Raw genomic sequence first — 18,818 nt, forward strand, 5'->3', positions numbered from 1 at the left:
GTTCACCCACCCTGCCCCATTTAGAAAGACCTTCAAATAACTGTGCTCTTGAAACCTCCTTAAATGGTTGGCTTGGCTGGTGCCTAAATATCTCTTGACCCATACTGAGGTGTTGGAGAAGGATGGAGGAATAAGTTACTCTTCTAGGTCTTACATTGTATGATTCTGTTTTTAATTCTGAGGATTCCTTTTCCCTTTTAAAGAGTGAACTAATTATATTTTGACAGCATGGCTTGAATTTCATCCAGGGGAAAGAGGTAGGGAATTCCAAGTACATGAGTCATTCTGCCACCAAAAGTAGAAGCACTTCTTCAAGTCCTTATCCCGTGGCAAAGGCAAACTCCTCCTCTCAAGGTCAGATAATGTTCTGAATGGGTACTGTCCAGGCAGCCTGCCATTTCCAACAAAACTTCCCCTGAGGCCAAGGAAAACTTGGATGAGGGGACCTGGACAATTTGGCCCTTAGAAAGGGGTGTTCCTCCGGTTGTGAATTAAGAATCCGAAATCCTGTGTGGGCAGGAAAGAGGAGTGAGTGCATTCCGGGGTTTTGTGTTTGGCTGGTGGAAAAGGTACATCTGTTCGTAAAATGGAATACTATGCAACAGTTAAAATGGATGACCCAGGACGCCTGGGTGGCTCAGTGGGTTAAGCCACTGCCTTCGGCTCAGGTCATGATCTCAGGGTCCTGGGATCAAGTCCCACATCGGCCTCTCTGCTCAGCGGGGAGCCTGCTCCCCCCCCCCCCCCGTCCTCTGCCTGCCTCTCTGCCTACTTGTGATCTCTGTCAAATAAATAAAACCTTAAAAAAATGGATGACCCAGAGCCACCCTATCAACATGGATTAATTTTTAGAACATAATGTTAGAAGGGTGGGGCACCTCCGTGGCTCAGTCAGTTAAGCTTCTGCCTTCGGTCAGGTCATGATCCCAGGGTTCTGGGATCAAACCCTTCATCAGCCTTCCTGCTCAGTGGAGAGCCTGCTTCTCCCTCTCCCTCTATTCCTCCCCCTATGCTCGTTCTCTCTCTCTCTCTCTCTCTCAAATAAATACATAAAATATTTAAAAAGAACATAATGTTGGAAGGAAATAGCAAGTTGCAGAAGGATACATAGAGGTCTTCTGCTATTTACAAAATGTTAAAATGTGCAAAAATATTATAAATCAGGGGTGCCTGGGTGGCTCAGTTGGGTAAGTGTTGGACTCTTGATTTCTGCTCAGGTCATAATCTCAGGGTTGTGAGGTTGAGCCCTGTGCCAGGCTCCACACTCAACCTGGAGTCTGCTTGAGATTCTCTCTCTTCCTCTGCCCCTTCTCCCACTCTCTCTCTCTCAAATAAATAAAATCTTAAAAAAAAAAACCTATAAATCATTTAGTTTAAATATATATCCCTAATGATTTATAGTAGGATATAACTTACATAGGATTTATGATATGTATGTATATGTGTGATATATACATAATAAAAGTACAAAAATACATGTAGAAATGATAACATTCAATTTGTGATTGTCTCAAGGGCAGAGAGAATGAGAGTGAGAAGAGGTACACAAGAGGGCTCCGACTATATCTGGAATGTTTTATACCTTAAGCTGGGTGTTTGTTAGATTCTCCTGTATACCTTTTGTGTTTCTGAGATATTCCATGATGATTTTTTGAAGGCAGAAAGAAAAAAAAAAGGCAGAAAGAAAGGTTAGGTTTTAGGAGGCTGGAGTAGAAAGTAAAACCTCAGATTTGTGCATTGATTGGGACCACCTCTCAGTTATGACCACCCAAGTTACCAGTATCCCATGAGCAAATTCACCCCGGCATCCAAGGACTTCCCTGTCAATTGCTGCTGAAACTATAAATACTCCCACCTCTGCTGCTGCATCACTGCCGGGTCCACCCCCGCTCCTTTTCCCTTCTTTCTGTCATTGCTGGGAAGCTTCTGCCTCTGCTCACAGCTTTCTGGACATCCTCCAACTCCTTTTCCTGCCTGGTGCACTCCAATCCCCCAAGCTGTAGGAACCCCCCACTTCTGACTGCAGAGTGGAGTAGGGAGTATAGAAGGCAAGCTGTGTTCCTGTTCTCCCAAGTTGGGACTTAGAGTGCATTTTCAATGGGAAATAACACTCTACCCAACAACTGGCTTCCTGATCATCATTAATACCAGAGTCCCACTTTGTTAGAAGTGACGCAGCCCCCAGGGGTCTGCTTGGGAACCACAGTCATTCCTAACAAACTGAGGAAAATCTGTTCTGAATTCTACGACAGATTTTCCAACAAACTTTTGGAACGACACCAATTTCTAAGTTGTCAGTTCCCTCTCAAGCCCTAAGGGGCAAAGCTAAGTTTTCCCTCTCAAGCCATAAGGGGCAAAGCTAAGTTTTCCATGACTAAAGGGGATAAATGCAAGGAAGCAAGTTTGCTGATTGGTGAAGTAAGACAGGGAACTTCAGGGTAACTTCAAAAGAATTTCCTGGGAAAAAATATTACATCATGGCTCACCTCCCCAGCTGCCTACTGCCCATGCTTCTACTGAAAAAGCCTTTTTCTTTCTGTTAAATATGAACAGTATATTAACAGACTCCAGTGAGAAGATCTGACAATTTGCCACACAATGTGAATTCTAATTGCTTGAATAATACTGCACAATGGAATAATTTCCTACCCAGTAAAAATGATTCCTCCTCGCCTGAGTGATAATATCCTGTTGAAATATAATGCCATTCCAGACAGTGACTACATAATGTCTGGAGGCTTTTTTTAAAAAAATATAACCTTTAAATGCTAAGCATTAGAAATAAAGCAGTTGCAAGTGATAAAACATGTTCCCAGATGAAGAGAAGAATTCGTTGGGTCTGTGTTGGAATCTACTAATTACCCAATGTCCTTGGATAAAATAGTAAGTCAATAAATTTACAATGCATAGACAGTCTTTGCTCTGTTCTTTTAGAAAAGATCGGTTGTGTAAAAAGAATAGAAATGGATTTTTCCATAAGGTCGGTACACAGTGTAACATCTGTATTTGGACAGGTACACACACCATGTTGTTAATTTTAATGCACCAATTTAATCCTTGTTATATGCATCACTGGACTCATAAAAGCAGATTTTTCTTTAGACAATGAAATTGTAAGACATTTGTTGTCCACTGACTTAAATGTGTAGAGCTCTAGCCTTGGGTGCTGTCTAGGAATGTGGAAGAAAGAGAAGATGTGGTCCCTGTTCTGAAGGCATTTAGAGCACAGGCGATTCTTGGAAATTCAGAGCACAAGGGAGCCACACATCAGAAAGACGAGAAAAGTGAGACCTGGAGAGGGAAAATGACCTTCCTGAAGTTACAGAGTATGTAATGGAGTTGTTCAGATGAAAACCCGGTGTCCAGAAACTGGAGCCCAATGCTAGCCTCTTCTATACCAGCCCCTTACAACATCCATGTTGAGACCAATGCAGTCCTAGATTTGAAAGTTTCTGGAGGCAGGGCTGTGTTTTGGGACGCATGGCTTCCTCCATGGGGCTCATGGGAGGCTCCTTTGCTGGGTTCCTCTGACTGCAGCCCATATGATGGGCACCATACACTGTTTTTCCCACTGGCATCTCCTTTTAGCCCCTGGTTCTGGGACTAGGTGAGAGGCTGGGGGCAGGGTTGCTCTACCCAGACCCTCGTTGTTGAATCCACATTCTATCCAAGAAGTCTTCTTAGGCAAGACTTCAGACTGCTCCAGATTTGACAAATATCACCCCTTTGACCCTGAAACTCCACTCCTAGGTATATCCACAAGAGAATTGTTTACATATGTTTACTAAAGGATGTGTGCTAGAATGTGCTATTCATAATAGCCCCAAATTGGAAACTACTAAAATGCCCAATAGCTATAGAATGGATAAATAAATTGTGGAATGTTTACACAATGGGATGCTGTACAACAATGAGAATAAACTATCTACAACTATATGCAATAATACAACAATATGATGAATCTCATAAATGTGATCTTGAACAAATGAAACCAGGCACTAAAGGGTCCATACTGTATGATTCATTTATATAAAGAACAAAAAGAGGCGGCGCCTGGGTGGCTCAGTTGGTTAAGCATCTGATCCTTGGTTTCGGCTCAGGTCAAGATCTCAGGGTGGTGGGATCCAGCCCCACGTCGGGCTCTGAGCTAGGCATGGAGCCTGCTTAAGATTTTCTCTCTCCCCCTCTCCCATCCCCCTCTTCTTCCCCCCTACCTCTTCTCCCCCTCTCTGAAGAAAAAAAAAAAAAAAAAAAAAGAACAAAAAGAGGCAAAACTAATCTATGCTATCAGAGGTTAAGGTAACAGTTATCCCTGGGAGGCAGTGGTGACTGAAAGGGCACACAGGAACCTTATAAGATGCTAGTAATTAATGTTCTGGTTTCATGGGGATGTTCAGTTAATGAAAATTCATCAATCTGCAAACCTGCTATTTTGGCATATTTTAATATGTATCATATATTTCAAAAAAGGTTAATAAAAAAGGGCTCCAGGCAGACACTCCGGCATCCACTCCACCCCACCCCCACCACCCTGGAGTGCCAGCTGATTCCAGCATAACCCCTCTCTCCCACTGCCACAGGCTGTCGTAACTCATGCTCCAGTCCTGCTTCCCCAACTATAGGGAACATGCAGCAACCTCTTTAAGGGGCCCGCTTAATGCCCTCTCTCATGAGGCTGGAGGTTAGAGGGCATCTCTCCCCTTACCCCCATCCCAGGGGCAAGGGGAAGGATATTCATAGAATGACAATAGACTTCTCCAAAGAATCCTCTTCACAAATCCTCCTTCCCTCTCCCTCTCTTGACACCTTTATAATCGAAATTGCTGAGGGCATTTGAGAGTTAGAGTTTCTTGTAAAGTCTGCCTCTGTGCACCTGTCCACACTAATTTTGGAGCACAGTATCTCTTCTGTTGGTACAAAACAGCATCAGGATGATCCCATTTTAATATCTTGTTATGTAAGTAAATAAGAAATCCATCCACAATAATGACTTACCACATTCACATAGTGCTTGGAGTTTACAAAGTGAATTCAGATCTAGTTCCTCAATTTGGTGCAGTGACCTGCCCTGCCTGAAGTCACACTGGTATTATATGACCACTGGAACCCCAGGCCAGGTGCTCTGATTCCAGATTTATTCTGCAGTAGTTCAGAATTACCAAATATAGCTGACACTGCTGGTTACCTCCCCAAACCCCTTTCTTCCTATGACCATGTGCTCAGGGAAAGTATTCCCTCCCACTCCAGACAGTAAGGGTGACTTCATTCCTTTTGTCTTGTGATGGGCTTAGGCATGGACATTTTATCCAGATTTAGCCAGTGAAATCTGAGGGTATGTCTGCTGGGGGGAATTCAGAAAGATTTTGCTCACTCTTGGAAAGGAACACAAGACAGGAAACATTCCCCTCCCCCAATCATCTTTTTTTGTTCCCCCTCCCAATGTTGTTTTGTGAGGATGTGATACCTGAAGCTGCTGCAGCCATCTTATGATCATAAGCAACAAACATGAGATAAAATCTAGCATCCCATAAAGAAGATGTGGTATATATAGATATAGATACAGATATAGAGATAGAGATCACACACACACACACACACACACACACACACACACACACTAGAATACTATTCGGCCATCAAAAAGAATGAAATCTTGCTGTGGTATGCTAAGCAGAATAAGTCAGTCAGAGAAAGACAAATACCCTGTGACTTCACTCATATGTGGAATTTAAGAAACAAAACAAATGAGCAAAGGAAAAAGAGAGAAAAGCCAGGAAACAGACTCTTAACTACAGTGAACAAACTGATGGTTAGGAGAGGTGGGCGGGAATGGGTGAAATAGGCCATGGAGATTAAGGAGGGCACTTGCTGTGATGAGCACCGGGTGATGTATGGAAGTGTTAAATCTTTATATTGTACACCTGAAACTAATATAATGCTGTATGTTAACTGGAATTAAAATGAAAACTTTTTTTAAAAAACCCCAGCATCCTAAACACAGTGAAACAGTAAGAAAAAACAAAACAAAATACCAAATCCTTGATAATGTTCTGCCACTAAATTAGACAACTCTGGAACCACCTATCCCCAGACATATGAATTAATAAATGCCATTATTTAATTTATTTTTTAAAGATTTTATTTCTTTGACAGAGAGAGAGAGACAAGCAGGGGGAGAAGGAGAGGGAAAAACAGGCTTGCCGCTGAGCAGGGAGCCCCTCATGGGGCTCAGTCCCAGGACCTTGGGATCATGACTCAAGCTAAAGGCAGATACTAAACCAAGCCACCCAGGTGCCCCAATAAATACCATTATTTTAAAGCCAGGGCTTTTTTTTAAATTAACATATAATGTATTATTTGTTTCAGGGGTACAGGTCTATGATTCATCAGTCTTACACAATTCATAGCACTCAACATAGCATATACCCTCCCCAATGTCCATCACCCAGCCACCCTATCCCCCCACCCCCCAGCATCCCTCAGTTTGTTTCCTGAGATTAAGAGTCTTTTATGGGGGGGCGCCTGGGTGGCTCAGTGGTTTGGGCCACTGCCTTTGGCTCAGGTCATGATCTCAGGGTCCTGGGATCGAGTCCCGCATCGGGCTCTCTGCTCGGCGGGGAGCCTGCTTCCCTCTCACTCTCTCTGCTTGCCTCTCTGCCTACTTGTGATCTCTCTCTGTCGAATAACTAAATAAAATCTTTTTAAAAAAAAAAGTCTTTTATGGTTTGTCTCCCTCTAAGCTTTTGTCTTGTTTCATTTTTTTCCCTCCCTGCCCCCCATGACCCCCCACCCTGGTTCTCAAATTCCTCATATCAGTGAGATCATATAATTGTCTTTCTCTGATTGACTTATTTTGCTTGGCATAATGCCCTCTAGTTCCATCCACGTCATTGCAAATGATAAAATTTCATTTTTTGATGGCTGCATAATATCCCATTGTATATATATACCACATCTTTTTTATCCATTCATCTGTTGATGGACATCTAGGCTCTTTCCATAGTTTGGCTATTGTGGACATTGCTGCTATAAACATTCGGGTGCACGTGCCCCTTCGGATCACTACATTTCTATCGTTAGGTTAAATACCCAGCAGTGTGATTGCTGAGTCGTAGGGTAGCTCTATTTTAACTTTTTGAGGAACCTCCTTGCTGTTTTCCAGAGTGACTGCACCAGCTTCCATTCCCACCAACAGTGTAGGAGAGTTCCCCTTTCTCCGCATCCTTGCCAATACCTGTTGTTCCTGACTGGTTAATTTTAGCCACTCTGACTAGTGTGAGGTGGTATCTCACTGTGGTTTTGATTTGTATTTCCCTGATGCCAAGTGATGTGGAGCACTTTTTCATGTGTCTGTTGGCCATTTAAATGTCTTCTTTGCAGAAATGTCTGTTGTGTCTTCCGACCATTTCTTGATTGGATTATTTGTTTTTTGGGTGTTGAGTTTGATAAGTTCTTTATAGATTTTGGATACTAGCCCTTTATCTGATGCGTCATTTGCAAATATTAAAGCCAGTTTTAACCAAGTGTTCTCTCCTTGCAATCAAAAGCATTCTAACCAAAGCCAGTAACATTTTAGTACCATATTGTTCTTTATGATATGATTAATACTCATTTATTAGATGATGTAGCAAAACAGATACCAATCATAGAGGAAAGAACACAGGGTTCTAGCACAAGAAGAGACAAATGAGGTACTAGAAATAGAGTAAATAGGTGGCTAAAAAAGGATGAACAAATGGAGGGAATTTGTTTTGCCAGATTGGAGATCGAGCTAAAAGAAAGCTATAAGTAGACTACAACAAAGCTAAGCTACACGCAGTACATTTCCCCTCATACCAAGTTGATTGTACTGTTTATGGATTAGACTTCCCCTACAATAGAAGTTACACTCTCTTGATATGCAGCCTCAAACTAGGGGGGGAAAAAAGCAACTCTGAGTATTAAAGAAGAAGCAACAATGTTTCTTATGTTTAGCATTACTGGCATCATCTATTTGGTTCTTTCCATTTTTGTCTCTAATGAGCTAGATAACTGGAGATAGTTTCTTAAGAGGTTGATACTGGATGATCACAATGTATTAGACATTGTGCTAGGGGCTCTGTAAGTATAGTCTGTTTTAATCTTTATAGCAACTTTATGGCAACTGTGGCAGATACTGTCAGTTGCCTGTGTAATATCCATTTTGTCATTCTTCCTTGCCCCTCTTAGGATGCTTGTGCCAGAAAGCAGCTCCCCTCCCTCCCCCTGGGCAGAGGAGGGGCAACTCAGCTTGGCAGTAGCCTTCCACAAAGAATTCTTTTCTTTTTCTTTTTTTTTTTTTTAAAGATTTTATTTATTTATTTGATAGAGAAAGATCACAAGTAGATAGAAAGGCAGGCAGAGAGAGAGAGAGAGAGGGAAGCAGGCTCCCTGCTGAGCAGAGAGCCCGATGCAGGACTTGATCCCAGGACCCTGAGATCATGACCTGAGCCGAAGGCAGTGGCTTAACCCACTGAGCCACCCAGGTGCCCAAGAATTCTTTTCACATATCCTGCTTCCTCCTCACTTGGCTCTGGTTTTGTTCAGGGGGACAGTGTTCCCAGGAGAAAACATCACCTCTCCAGACTTCCTTAGGGAAGCCTGTGACAAAGTCTTAGACAGTGAGAAGCAGGCAAAATTGCCACTTGGGTTGTTCAGGAAATTCTTTTTTTTTTTAACACTTCAAAGGAGCATGAAAATACATATGTATCTTGTATTTGCTTCCCTGTAACGTTCATAGAGAGGGTATGCACTACAGAGATCTGGGTTTCTAAGAAAAAATTGGACTGCTTGGAACTCCATTACCTGGTTTTCATGGGCATACATGTATGCAGACTCATATGTAAATTTTGCAAGAGATTATGACGTAACTTTTAAATCTGGCAATAAATAGATAAGATCAAATTGTCCCCACAGGTGATTTAATATTGGTAAACACAGTGCCTTTGCTCTGTATTTGCAGCACAGAGCTAAGGCACATGGGGCCTAGCATACTTTGTGAAACAGTTACACACATTTCATATTATAATGTGGACACCTCACAGTAAATAACCTGAGAGCAAGAACATTTTGGAAATAGTGCCAGGGGGCTGGTATGCCATTTTAAGTATCTGTAAATGTGAACTTATTTAATTAAGCACAACATGGTCTCTTTTTTTCATATACTTTCCCCTAGATTTTGGGTTTTTTTTTAAGTTGTTTTTTTTTTTTTTAAAGATTTTAAGTATTCTCTACACCCAAGGTGGGGCTCAAAATCATGACCCCAAGATCAAAAGTCACATGCTCTATCATCTGAGCCAATCAGGTGCCCCTAAAGATTTGATTTTTAAGTACTCTCTACACCCAACATGGGGCTTGAACTCACAACCCCAAGATCAAGAGTCACATGCTCTACCAATGGAACCAGCCAGGCGCCCCTAGTTCTTACTTTTTATTTTATCATAAATGGAATTTAATCGTGATTTAAATGTATGAGGGCCTGGTTTCACTTTTTTTTTTTAAGATTTTATTTATTTGACAGGCAGAGATCACAAGTAGGCAGGGAGGCAGGCAGAGAGAGAGAGAAGAAGGGAAGCAGGCTCCCTGCTGAGCAGAGAGCCTGATTCAGGGCTCAATCCCAGGACCCTGGGATCATGACCTGATCCGAAGGCAGAGGCTCTAATCCACTGAGCCACCCAGGCGCCCCCTGGTTTCACTTTTTTTTTTTTTTTTTGAAGATTTTATTCATCCATTTGACACAGAGAGAGAAATCACAGTTAGGCAGAGAGGCAGACAGAGAGATGGGGACGCAGGCTCCCCGCTGAACAGAGAGCCCGATGCGGGGCTCGATCCCAGGACCCTGAGATCATGACCTGAGCTGAAGGCAGAGGCTTAACCCACTGAGCCACCCAGGCACCCCTGGTTTCACTTTTTGAAAAATTTTATTTATTTTTAAAAACTGACATATAACATTATATTCATTTTAGGTACACAAGGAACACTCTTTAAAGAGGAGGCCAACTCAGCTCACTCATCTCTTTGGCTTTTTGCCCTTTGTTCATTGCCATTCTTCCTGGAATAGAGATGTGATAATCAGAGGTAAAGCAGCCATGTAAGAAACATAAAGGCGAAAGCCAAGCATGATTGTGCCCAAAGCTAGGAGGAGCCTTGTTGGCCATGGCACTATGGAGACATTATATTGACCCTGGATGCCTTCCTCTAAACTTCTTCATTATGGAAGAAAAATATACTCCTATTTAGTTAAACCTTTGCAGTTAAGTTTCTGTTCTATGCAGTTGAATACATGCCAACTGATATAGTTGTACACCGAAGTTTGCCTTTTCAAAATTTGTGAAATATATCATGTAGAGACTAGTTGAAATTCATATATAGGATTTGAATATGGGCAAATCTACCTCCTCCTGGATCCCGCTCCACTCTCCTCCCCACAGTGCAGATTACCATCCTAACTTAGGGAATATTTTTTCTCAGTTTGTTGTCATCTCTTTAAAAATTAGTCTCTTGTTCTTATTTTTAAAAAAAAACAATGAATTTCCTTTCCTAAATTCCATTATGACCATAAACAAGATGTCCAAAAAAGCAAAACCCTACAGGGACAAAGAAATTGGGAGAGAAAACAACAAAATCTCAGAAGCAAGAAAGCAGATGGACAAGTCATTACTGATCCAGCAGACCAGAAGAACCTGACCCCTAAGTTTCTCAAGAGGGTTAGGGAGACCAAGAAGCAAAATAATTTCTGGTGTGAAACTCCAGAATGGCTCAGGATTTGGAGGCAACCCATACCTCTGAAAGTGGGGTGTAAGTGGGGCTGGAAAACAAGAGGTTTCATTGAAAGTTGGTGTAACCGTCAGGATCTGATCAGGAGACAGAAAAAACCCACCAGTTATTTGAACAGATAGAATTTCATATAAAGAGTTGTTAACGAGGCATAAAGTTGAACTCTAAGATATCACGGAGGCAGTAACTCTAGGAAGCAGCTACCACTCCCAGGCAGCCGGGAGTCCAGGCGTGGGGGTGGGGTGGAATCATCAGAACCTATGAGCTTGAAGGAGGAGCCCATGAGGCAGGGGCCCAGATCCCTGAAGAGTGATTGCTGCTCAGCCAGTACTGGTGTCCCTGGAGTGGGGGCTGGGGACTGGGGGGCCACGATGAGACTGGTTCTGTGAGTGTCAGAAAAACAGCAAACTTACATAAACTGTTAATGCAGGAAGGAACCTTTGCTGGAGCAAAGAAGCATTGCTGGGTTGCTGCTCACAGCACTAGGAAGACAATTGGATGTAGCTTGATCCTTCTTTCCCCAGCCTTCTGGGTTCCCTCTATTGACTAAAATGGGCGGAGTCTAAGAAGGAATAGCGGCAGAATCCCTGTGGTTTCAAGAGTCTCAACACCAGTGTTGCCAAGCTGAGCACGGAAAGGTTGGATTTAGAGCTGAGAGACAATGACATTAGTAACAGGCAGTGCTGGTAGTAGAAGCAAGTTTAAACCCAGATCTCCATTCTCAGCAAGGCAATTGCTTCCCCCCACTCTAGCTGCATACTGAGGTGTATTCTCTGGAGGGTAGAGGGCCTCCGGTCTGGGGGACATTAAGTATTGCTGAGGGTGGGATCCTGTATTGAAAATAGGGATTAAGCAAAGGTTTCCTGAACACCTGGACCTCAGCCCTCTTCTCCCAAATGACCTTCACTGAAAGTTAGATATATGTTTTCCAGACAGGGGATTGGAAGCTTCTCTGAGTATTTGACAGCCCAGGACAAAAGAGCTAAATATCTTGGTATCAGTATAAGGATCTAGCTAGAGCACAGTGAAATTTATAATCAGTAACCCCCTCTCTTCCAACCAGGCTTTTAGGTTATATTCTTAAATGTGACCAAGATAGCCTAGGACTTCCAGACCTCTCAGGAAACTCTCTAAGGTACAAGACAGAGGCCAAAGATTGAGGGGAAAAAAGAACCTGAAGAAATAAAGACTATGCTCAGAGATATAATCTTTGATATTTAATATTTTCTGAAAAATAAGATATTGCAACCAAATAAAAACCAAAAAAAAATGTTTCCTTCACCAAAAGGAAACATTTAGAGAATAGGAAAGAATCCTTGGGAAATTAAAAATAAGGTAGCAGAAATGAAAAACTCAACAGGAGAACTAGAAGCTAAAGTTCAGGAAATCTAGTATGTGGCGCAAAATGATGAAGAGATGGAAAATAGGAGCTAAAAGATAATAAAAGCACTGCATCTCAATAAGGTCAACATATGAATGAGTTTCAGAGTAAGAACACATGGAAAATGGAAGGGCAGAAATCATCAAAGAAATAATTCAAGAAAGTTTCTCTGACTTGAAGGGATCAGTTTCCAGACCAAAAGGGCTCACTGTGTGTCCAGCACAAAGGCTGAGCCAAAAAAAACACATCCATACCAAGCCACATAGCCATGAAATTTTGAGAACAGGGGACAAAGAAAAGATCCTATAAGCTGCAGGAAAAAAAATTGTTACACCAGGCAGTCTTCCTTGGAGACCTCATTGTGCTGCCCAAGTACTCTGGCAGGAATCATACCCAACTAAAGTAAATAGCTATCATTTATTAAACACCAAAGACTTTACACATGTAATCTCTCTTAATTTTATAAACATCCAGCAAATCACATAATCCTATCCCCATTTTATAGATGGGCAAATTGGAGCTCTAGGAGGTATGTGACTTGGATAAGTGTACACAGCTATTAAAAGTTAATAACTCTTCAGCTCAGGTCACAATCTCAGGGTTGTGAGATCAAGCCCCGCATTGGCTCCATGCTGGGCACAGAGCCAGCTTAAGATTCTCTCCCTCTCCCTCTCACCCTCCCCGTGTGCATGCTCTCTCTCTCTCAAATAAATAAATCTTTAAAATAAGTAAATGTGCTCGGCTGTGAATACTAGTTACATAATTTGCCTTCCAGATTCATCCGTCCTTCACCTGCCCTGTGCCTAGGAGGCATACTTCTTTGGACTCCACCAACAGGCTCCTGTGCTCTCTGGCTTCCAGGTGAGTTCTTCCCTTGGGAAGCTTCAGCAGGAGATCAAAGGGAGGAAGGAGATTGAGTTGAAGGTATGTGGTTCTCTCTCTGTCTTCCTATCATGGTCATCTCAGGCTGGCCTCATGCCCTGACAACAGTGTGGCTGCTGTCAGGCAGGTCTCACTATACATTTTTAGGTCTCCAGATTCTTTGGAGCTGACGAGTGGTAATGGAGCCGCCGCCCCCCCCCCCACCGCCAATTCTAGCAGCGCTATATCCAGTGGTTTTCCGAGACCCTGCCCATGCTTTTTACAGATGGTCCCTTATTAAATTCTTCTCAAATTACCCCATTTGAGTGTGCCTCTATTTCTTGCTGGGACTCTGGCCCATACATACAACCATGGTAATATGAACAATGAATGTTGACTTAATCAAAAACTCATGATATATTGGGAGGTGAGGAGAGGAAATATGTGAATATTTGAGAAGGGTGCATTGAAAGGGAGCTAAGTCCTCGTTTTCCATAAGAAGAAAATTGATGATACGTAAAGGCGTAAGAAAATATGAAATAGGAATATATTCATGTTGTTTAGAAATATAGAAGTAAATCCCAGAAGAAATAGCAAAAGGGAGTCAAAGAAATGAAGATCTTCCCAACTTGTTCTGAGGAATAGATTCTAAAACTGTGCTTTTTAGACCATGGTTTGAGACTCATTCGAATCTCGATCATTTTAGGGCACATCAGTCCATTCTTTTTTTTTTTTTAAGATTTTATTTATTTATTTGAGAGAGAGAGAGAGAATAAGAGAGAGAGAGCATGAGAGAAGAGAGGTCAATGGGAGAAACAAACTCTCTGGAGAACAGAGAGCCCGATGTGGGACACGATCCCAGACTCCAGGATCATGACCTGAGCAGAAGGCAGTTGCTTAACCAACTGAGCCACCCAGGAGCCCCAGTCCATTCTTTTATTAATTAGAACAGAGTAGAAATTATTAGCATTTATCACAAGTAGTGAGAGTAAATATGATTTTGTTACATGGTTCAGTTTTATATTTCTGTGTGTGATATAAAATGTAATGTTGTGGATTGAGCTCAAAAAAGCTTAAGAGTCACTATTCTGAAAGATCAAATGGTGGCTGAAGACAGGGCAAAGAAGTAAATATCTTGACCAAATGGAGTTAAAGGGTCATGTGACTCTCTGTAGATGCAGTTACATTGCACGCGGCTGAGAGGAATTCACTGCATTTGTGTGAGGCCCTGCCAGGTTAACAGTCCCCCATGCAGCTCGTATTATATTCACCCTGTGCCCTATAATGTTCTTGGCTCACCAGCTAATAACGAAATAAATCCACAGCCTCTCTGGTGGGATGATATATTGCTTTATCATGGAAGCCACTCCCTACAAAGAAATAGAATTGCTCAGGATGGAGCGGGGTTGGGGGGTAGAACACCACAATAGGACCAACAAGGCGAATAAAAATTACTTCCAATACAGGAGGAAATGGCATTTACACCCAGACCTCTTTGCAACCAACACTTACACTACAAACCAGCTGATTCAGGGCTTAAGCTAACCCAATTCCTAGAATGTAAAACCAAAACCACCTTCTCACAGGAATAAGCATTTAACGTTCCTTTTGTTAGAGAGGTAGAAAATGAGATCCAGCCAGGTGAAATAAATTACAACAGTGTACAATTTTCAAATCTGCGTGAAGATACCATTGCAGCGTACATAGTTGAAGCGCTTATATAATTATGGAATTCCAACTATATTTATTCTGTAAGTGATGGAGTGACATGATTCTCCGTCACGAGAGGAAGGTGGAGGGACTGGCGACCCACAGGTGACCCCAAAAACCCAGTGATTCATGTGAACCCATCTGTTTGAGCTCTTCAGAATCTTAAGCACAAATGACAAGCACAAAATTGTTGATCATGAGAATAAGCCCTGGTAAATGCTATAAGTATATTTTTTATTGTAACAACTCATTGTGAATGGATCGTCCGTTAAAAGTTGGCCCCCTTACATAACAGCTTTTTAAGCCAACGGTAGAGTCAGCTCTCTGTGGCAGTGTGAGGGTAAAAGGAAGTCTGAGGGGTTGCCCCCAGCTCTGGTCTCAGGAAAACATCACCTCTCCTGGAGAATACAAAAGCAGCTGGAGACTTGCGCTCACCAGCGCCATCACTTCCTCCTTCTTCAGCGGGAGCTGGTGAATGGGGAGCAGTGGAGACAAGGCTGCTTCTCCACCTCGCTTACAGCCTGCAGCAGGCCTGTGTGTTCACCTCTGAGCCAAGCACCACGAAGAACCAAAAGGAGGAAGAAATGGGGTTCCACTCTTAAGGAGCTTTCAGTCTCATTAGGTACCCATGAGACAACTTGAGCAGGACATCAGGCAGCATCTAAGAAGGGCAGGAATGGTGTGTACTGAGAAATCAGTTCGGCTGAAGAGGTCCGTGTCCCTGAGGCCCTCCTATAACATGGTGGGAGAAGTCCTGCTACCTTAGAGGGGGCTATGCAGTAGGCCGAGGCTCTCATTTTCCACACTGTGGATGGGTCACACCAAGTGAAAGGAAGGGCTGACACGCCCTTTTGTGCTCGTGGCTGCAACCCACTAACCTTAAGAGCTAATCTGCTCAGGATCTCAAAATCCAAATACCTGTCCTCCTGGAGCCACCATTTATCCCCCAATAACGCTGCAGAAGGCTTGGTTGTAAGAAGTAGGTATCCGGAAAACCAGGTCCCACAGTCTCAGAGGCCTGTCCTCTGCCAGAAGCAACCACACAGCGAGATGGTAAGACACAACCACGAGGTAGATGCCTCAGGCAGGCTCTTGGCCGCCAACAACATCAGTCCTGACTGGTTAAACAAAAAGGAATGTATTGAGGGATAGTAATGGGGGCTCACAGAATCTCTGGGGTGGTGAGAGAATCAGGTTTGTACATCTGAACCGGGCTGTCAGACTGTTCCCACTGCTGGGCGTTAGCCCTGGGCATGAGCCCATGACCGATGCCAGGCATGGGGTGCTCCCAACTAGGATCTCTGCCTCTGCTACCCTGAAGGCCGGAAGTCTCTTCTCCAGGCTCTGCCACCCTCACTAGAATGGATTCTGTGCCATCCCTCTGCTTTCACTCTCTCCCAAAGCAGACTCTCTCCCGGGAGCCCCATTACAGACTCACACCGGAGCTGCAAGTGTGTCTGAGAAAGCAAGTTTTTGCCTTCTGCCTTGGGAGACAAAATTTGCAAAATCATCCTAACATAGGGAGGCTGTGCAGAGGCGCCAGGCAGCCAAAAGGCGTGGAAAAAATGTTCATTTGTTCCATGAGCCTAAGGCAGAACATACACAGGGTTCCAGTTCCACATTGTTGACCTCTCTACACACGGCCTCCGTGACATTTGAAATAAGGCATTTCTCATCCAGTAGGGCACAGTGACTCTTTTCTTGATCTTCCAAGGTCATGGGATGGTTGTACAGGTTGGGTAGCCCAAGGCAGCAGCAACAGCAGCAGGCAGGAGCCAAAAAGGAACACGTGGCTTACGAAGTGCCTCTTGACATACCCAATACCAGTGATGTTCTGTGTCAGTCACTGAGGAAAATGCTGGATCGCAGTTCAAATGCTCATTTGCTGGGTAAAACCACACACTAAAACAGGACTTCAGTGTCTTCTTCAAAGCTGGAACAGAAGGTCTCAGTGAGAACTATTGGTTGTATTAGTTTCTTGTGGCACCACAAACCGGGGCACCTGCGTGGCTCATTCAGTTGAGTGTCCAACTCTTGATTTCAGCTCAGGTCACAATCTCGGGGTTGTGAGACTGAGTCCTATGTTAGGCTCCATGCTCAGCGCAGAGTCTGCTTGTCCCTCTCCCTCTACTCCTCTCCCCTCTCCCCCACTCACTCACTCTCTCTCTCTTAAATAAATAAAATCTTAAGAAAAATGGCCACAAATTTGATGGCTTAAAATAATATACATTTATTCTCTCACAGTTTTAAAGACCAGAATTCTGAAATCAGTATCACTGGGCCAAAATCAAGAAGTGGGCAGGGCCATGCCCCCTCCAGAGGTCCCAGGGGAAAACCCATTCCTTGTCTCTTCCAGCATCTGTAGCTACTAGCATTCCTTCCTTGGCCTGTGGCCTCATCACTACAATTTCTGCCTCTGTCTTCACATTATCTTTTGTGTGTGTATATCTCCCTCTGCCCTCCGTTTTATAAGGATAAATATGATTGCATTTAGGGCCCACCTGGATAATTTAGGATAATTTCTTTATCTCAAGATCCTTAACTTAATCACATCTGTAAAGACCCTTTTTCAAAATAAGGTAACATTCACAAGTTCCAGAGATTAGGACCTGGTATCTTTGGGGAACATTATTCAGCTTATTCCAGAAGTAGTTCAGGGCTGTAGGAGAAGATGGGACTAGAAGAATCAGGCAAGACTTGGGGTCAATGAATTACGGTGTGCACTGTTGGTAGGGATGTAAGTTAGTGCAGCCACTGTGGAAAACAGTATAGAGGGTCTTCAAAAAATTAAAAATAGAGCTACCCTATGATCCAAAAATTCCACTTCTGGACATTTTTCAAAGAACATGAAAACAATAATTTGAAAAGATACATGCTTATATGGTTTTTGCAGCATGCCAAGATATGGAAGCAACCTAAGTGTCCATCAGTAGATGAATGGATTAGAAGATGTGTGTGCACACGCACACGTGTGCACACACACACACACACACACACGTATTGCTCAGCCATGAAAAAGGATGAGATCGTACCATTTGCAACAACATGGGTGGATCTAGAGGGTCCATAATATGCTAACGAAGTAAGTCAGACAGAGAAAGACAAATACCATATGGTTTCACTTATACAGGAATCTAAAAACAAAACAAGCAAGCACACAAACAAACAAAAAAAAACCAGAAACAGACTCAAATACAGAGAACAAACTGGTGGTCGTCAGAAGGGAAGGAGATGGGGGTTTGGTAGAATAGGTGCAGGGGACTAAAAGGACAAACTTCTCTTTATAAAATGAGTCATGGACATGAGAAGTACAGCAAAGGGAATAATATTGTATCAACTTTGTATGGTAACAGGTGATAAGTAGACTTACTGTAATGTATATAATTGTCAAACTGCCATGTTGTACACCTGAAACTAATATAATATTGTATGCCAACTATATTTCAGTTAAATTTTTTTAAAAGAAGCTGAAAAATTATTATGTAGTCAAATCCTTCCCCAAATCCCCTCAGCCAACCTCTAGCATCCTCAGAATTTGGCAAAACTAAATGACCGCTGCCTCTAGACTTCGTTCTTAGTGTGATTAATCCCTTTGACATGAAGTTGGCTTCAAAGGCAGCATAAGTAAGACCATTTGGAAAGTAAAACAAAGGTTGTTAAGAACATCCTTTGACAAGTATAGACACAAACCTAGGTTTGATCTCACATATTTGTTCAGTAGTGACTTTGAGCAGCTGATTTGTGCTGTCTCAGCTATGACTGATGACAAGCTAGCAACAAGGGCCTGTCTAGGCTGCTGGGGTGGAATCCCACTCTCCCACTCCCAGTGGTTTGACCTTGGGCAAGTTCTTCAGCTCTCTGTGCGTATTTTCAGGTCTCTAAAATCGGGATGTTAATAATACTTCCCTCATGAAGTTGTAATAAGGCTAAAATGAGATAGCGTGTATGAAGAATATCTGGCACACAGTAAGCTTCGATCAAATGTTAGCCTTTGTTGTTGCTTTTGTAATTGTGGCTATTATAGTTTCCATGCTATTGTACCTAAATCTTCTTATGAAAATATGGTATCTAT

The 18,818-nt window shown here is 42.8% G+C and overlaps 1 long non-coding RNA gene across 1 annotated transcript in view; it reads left to right on the forward strand.

Moving 5' to 3' along the window:
* Nucleotides 1-13,294, forward strand: part of LOC123934819 — a 98,258-nt gene extending 84,964 nt beyond the window's left edge. The window contains exons 3-4 of the long non-coding RNA XR_006816834.1: nucleotides 12,951-13,036; nucleotides 13,205-13,294. This is a non-coding gene — a long non-coding RNA (uncharacterized LOC123934819). The remainder of the gene's footprint in view (nucleotides 1-12,950; nucleotides 13,037-13,204) is intronic.
* Nucleotides 13,295-18,818: the final 5,524 nt, after the last annotated feature.

Source organism: Meles meles, chromosome X, assembly GCF_922984935.1.
Source record: "Meles meles chromosome X, mMelMel3.1 paternal haplotype, whole genome shotgun sequence".
Lineage (NCBI taxonomy): Eukaryota > Metazoa > Chordata > Mammalia > Carnivora > Mustelidae > Meles > Meles meles.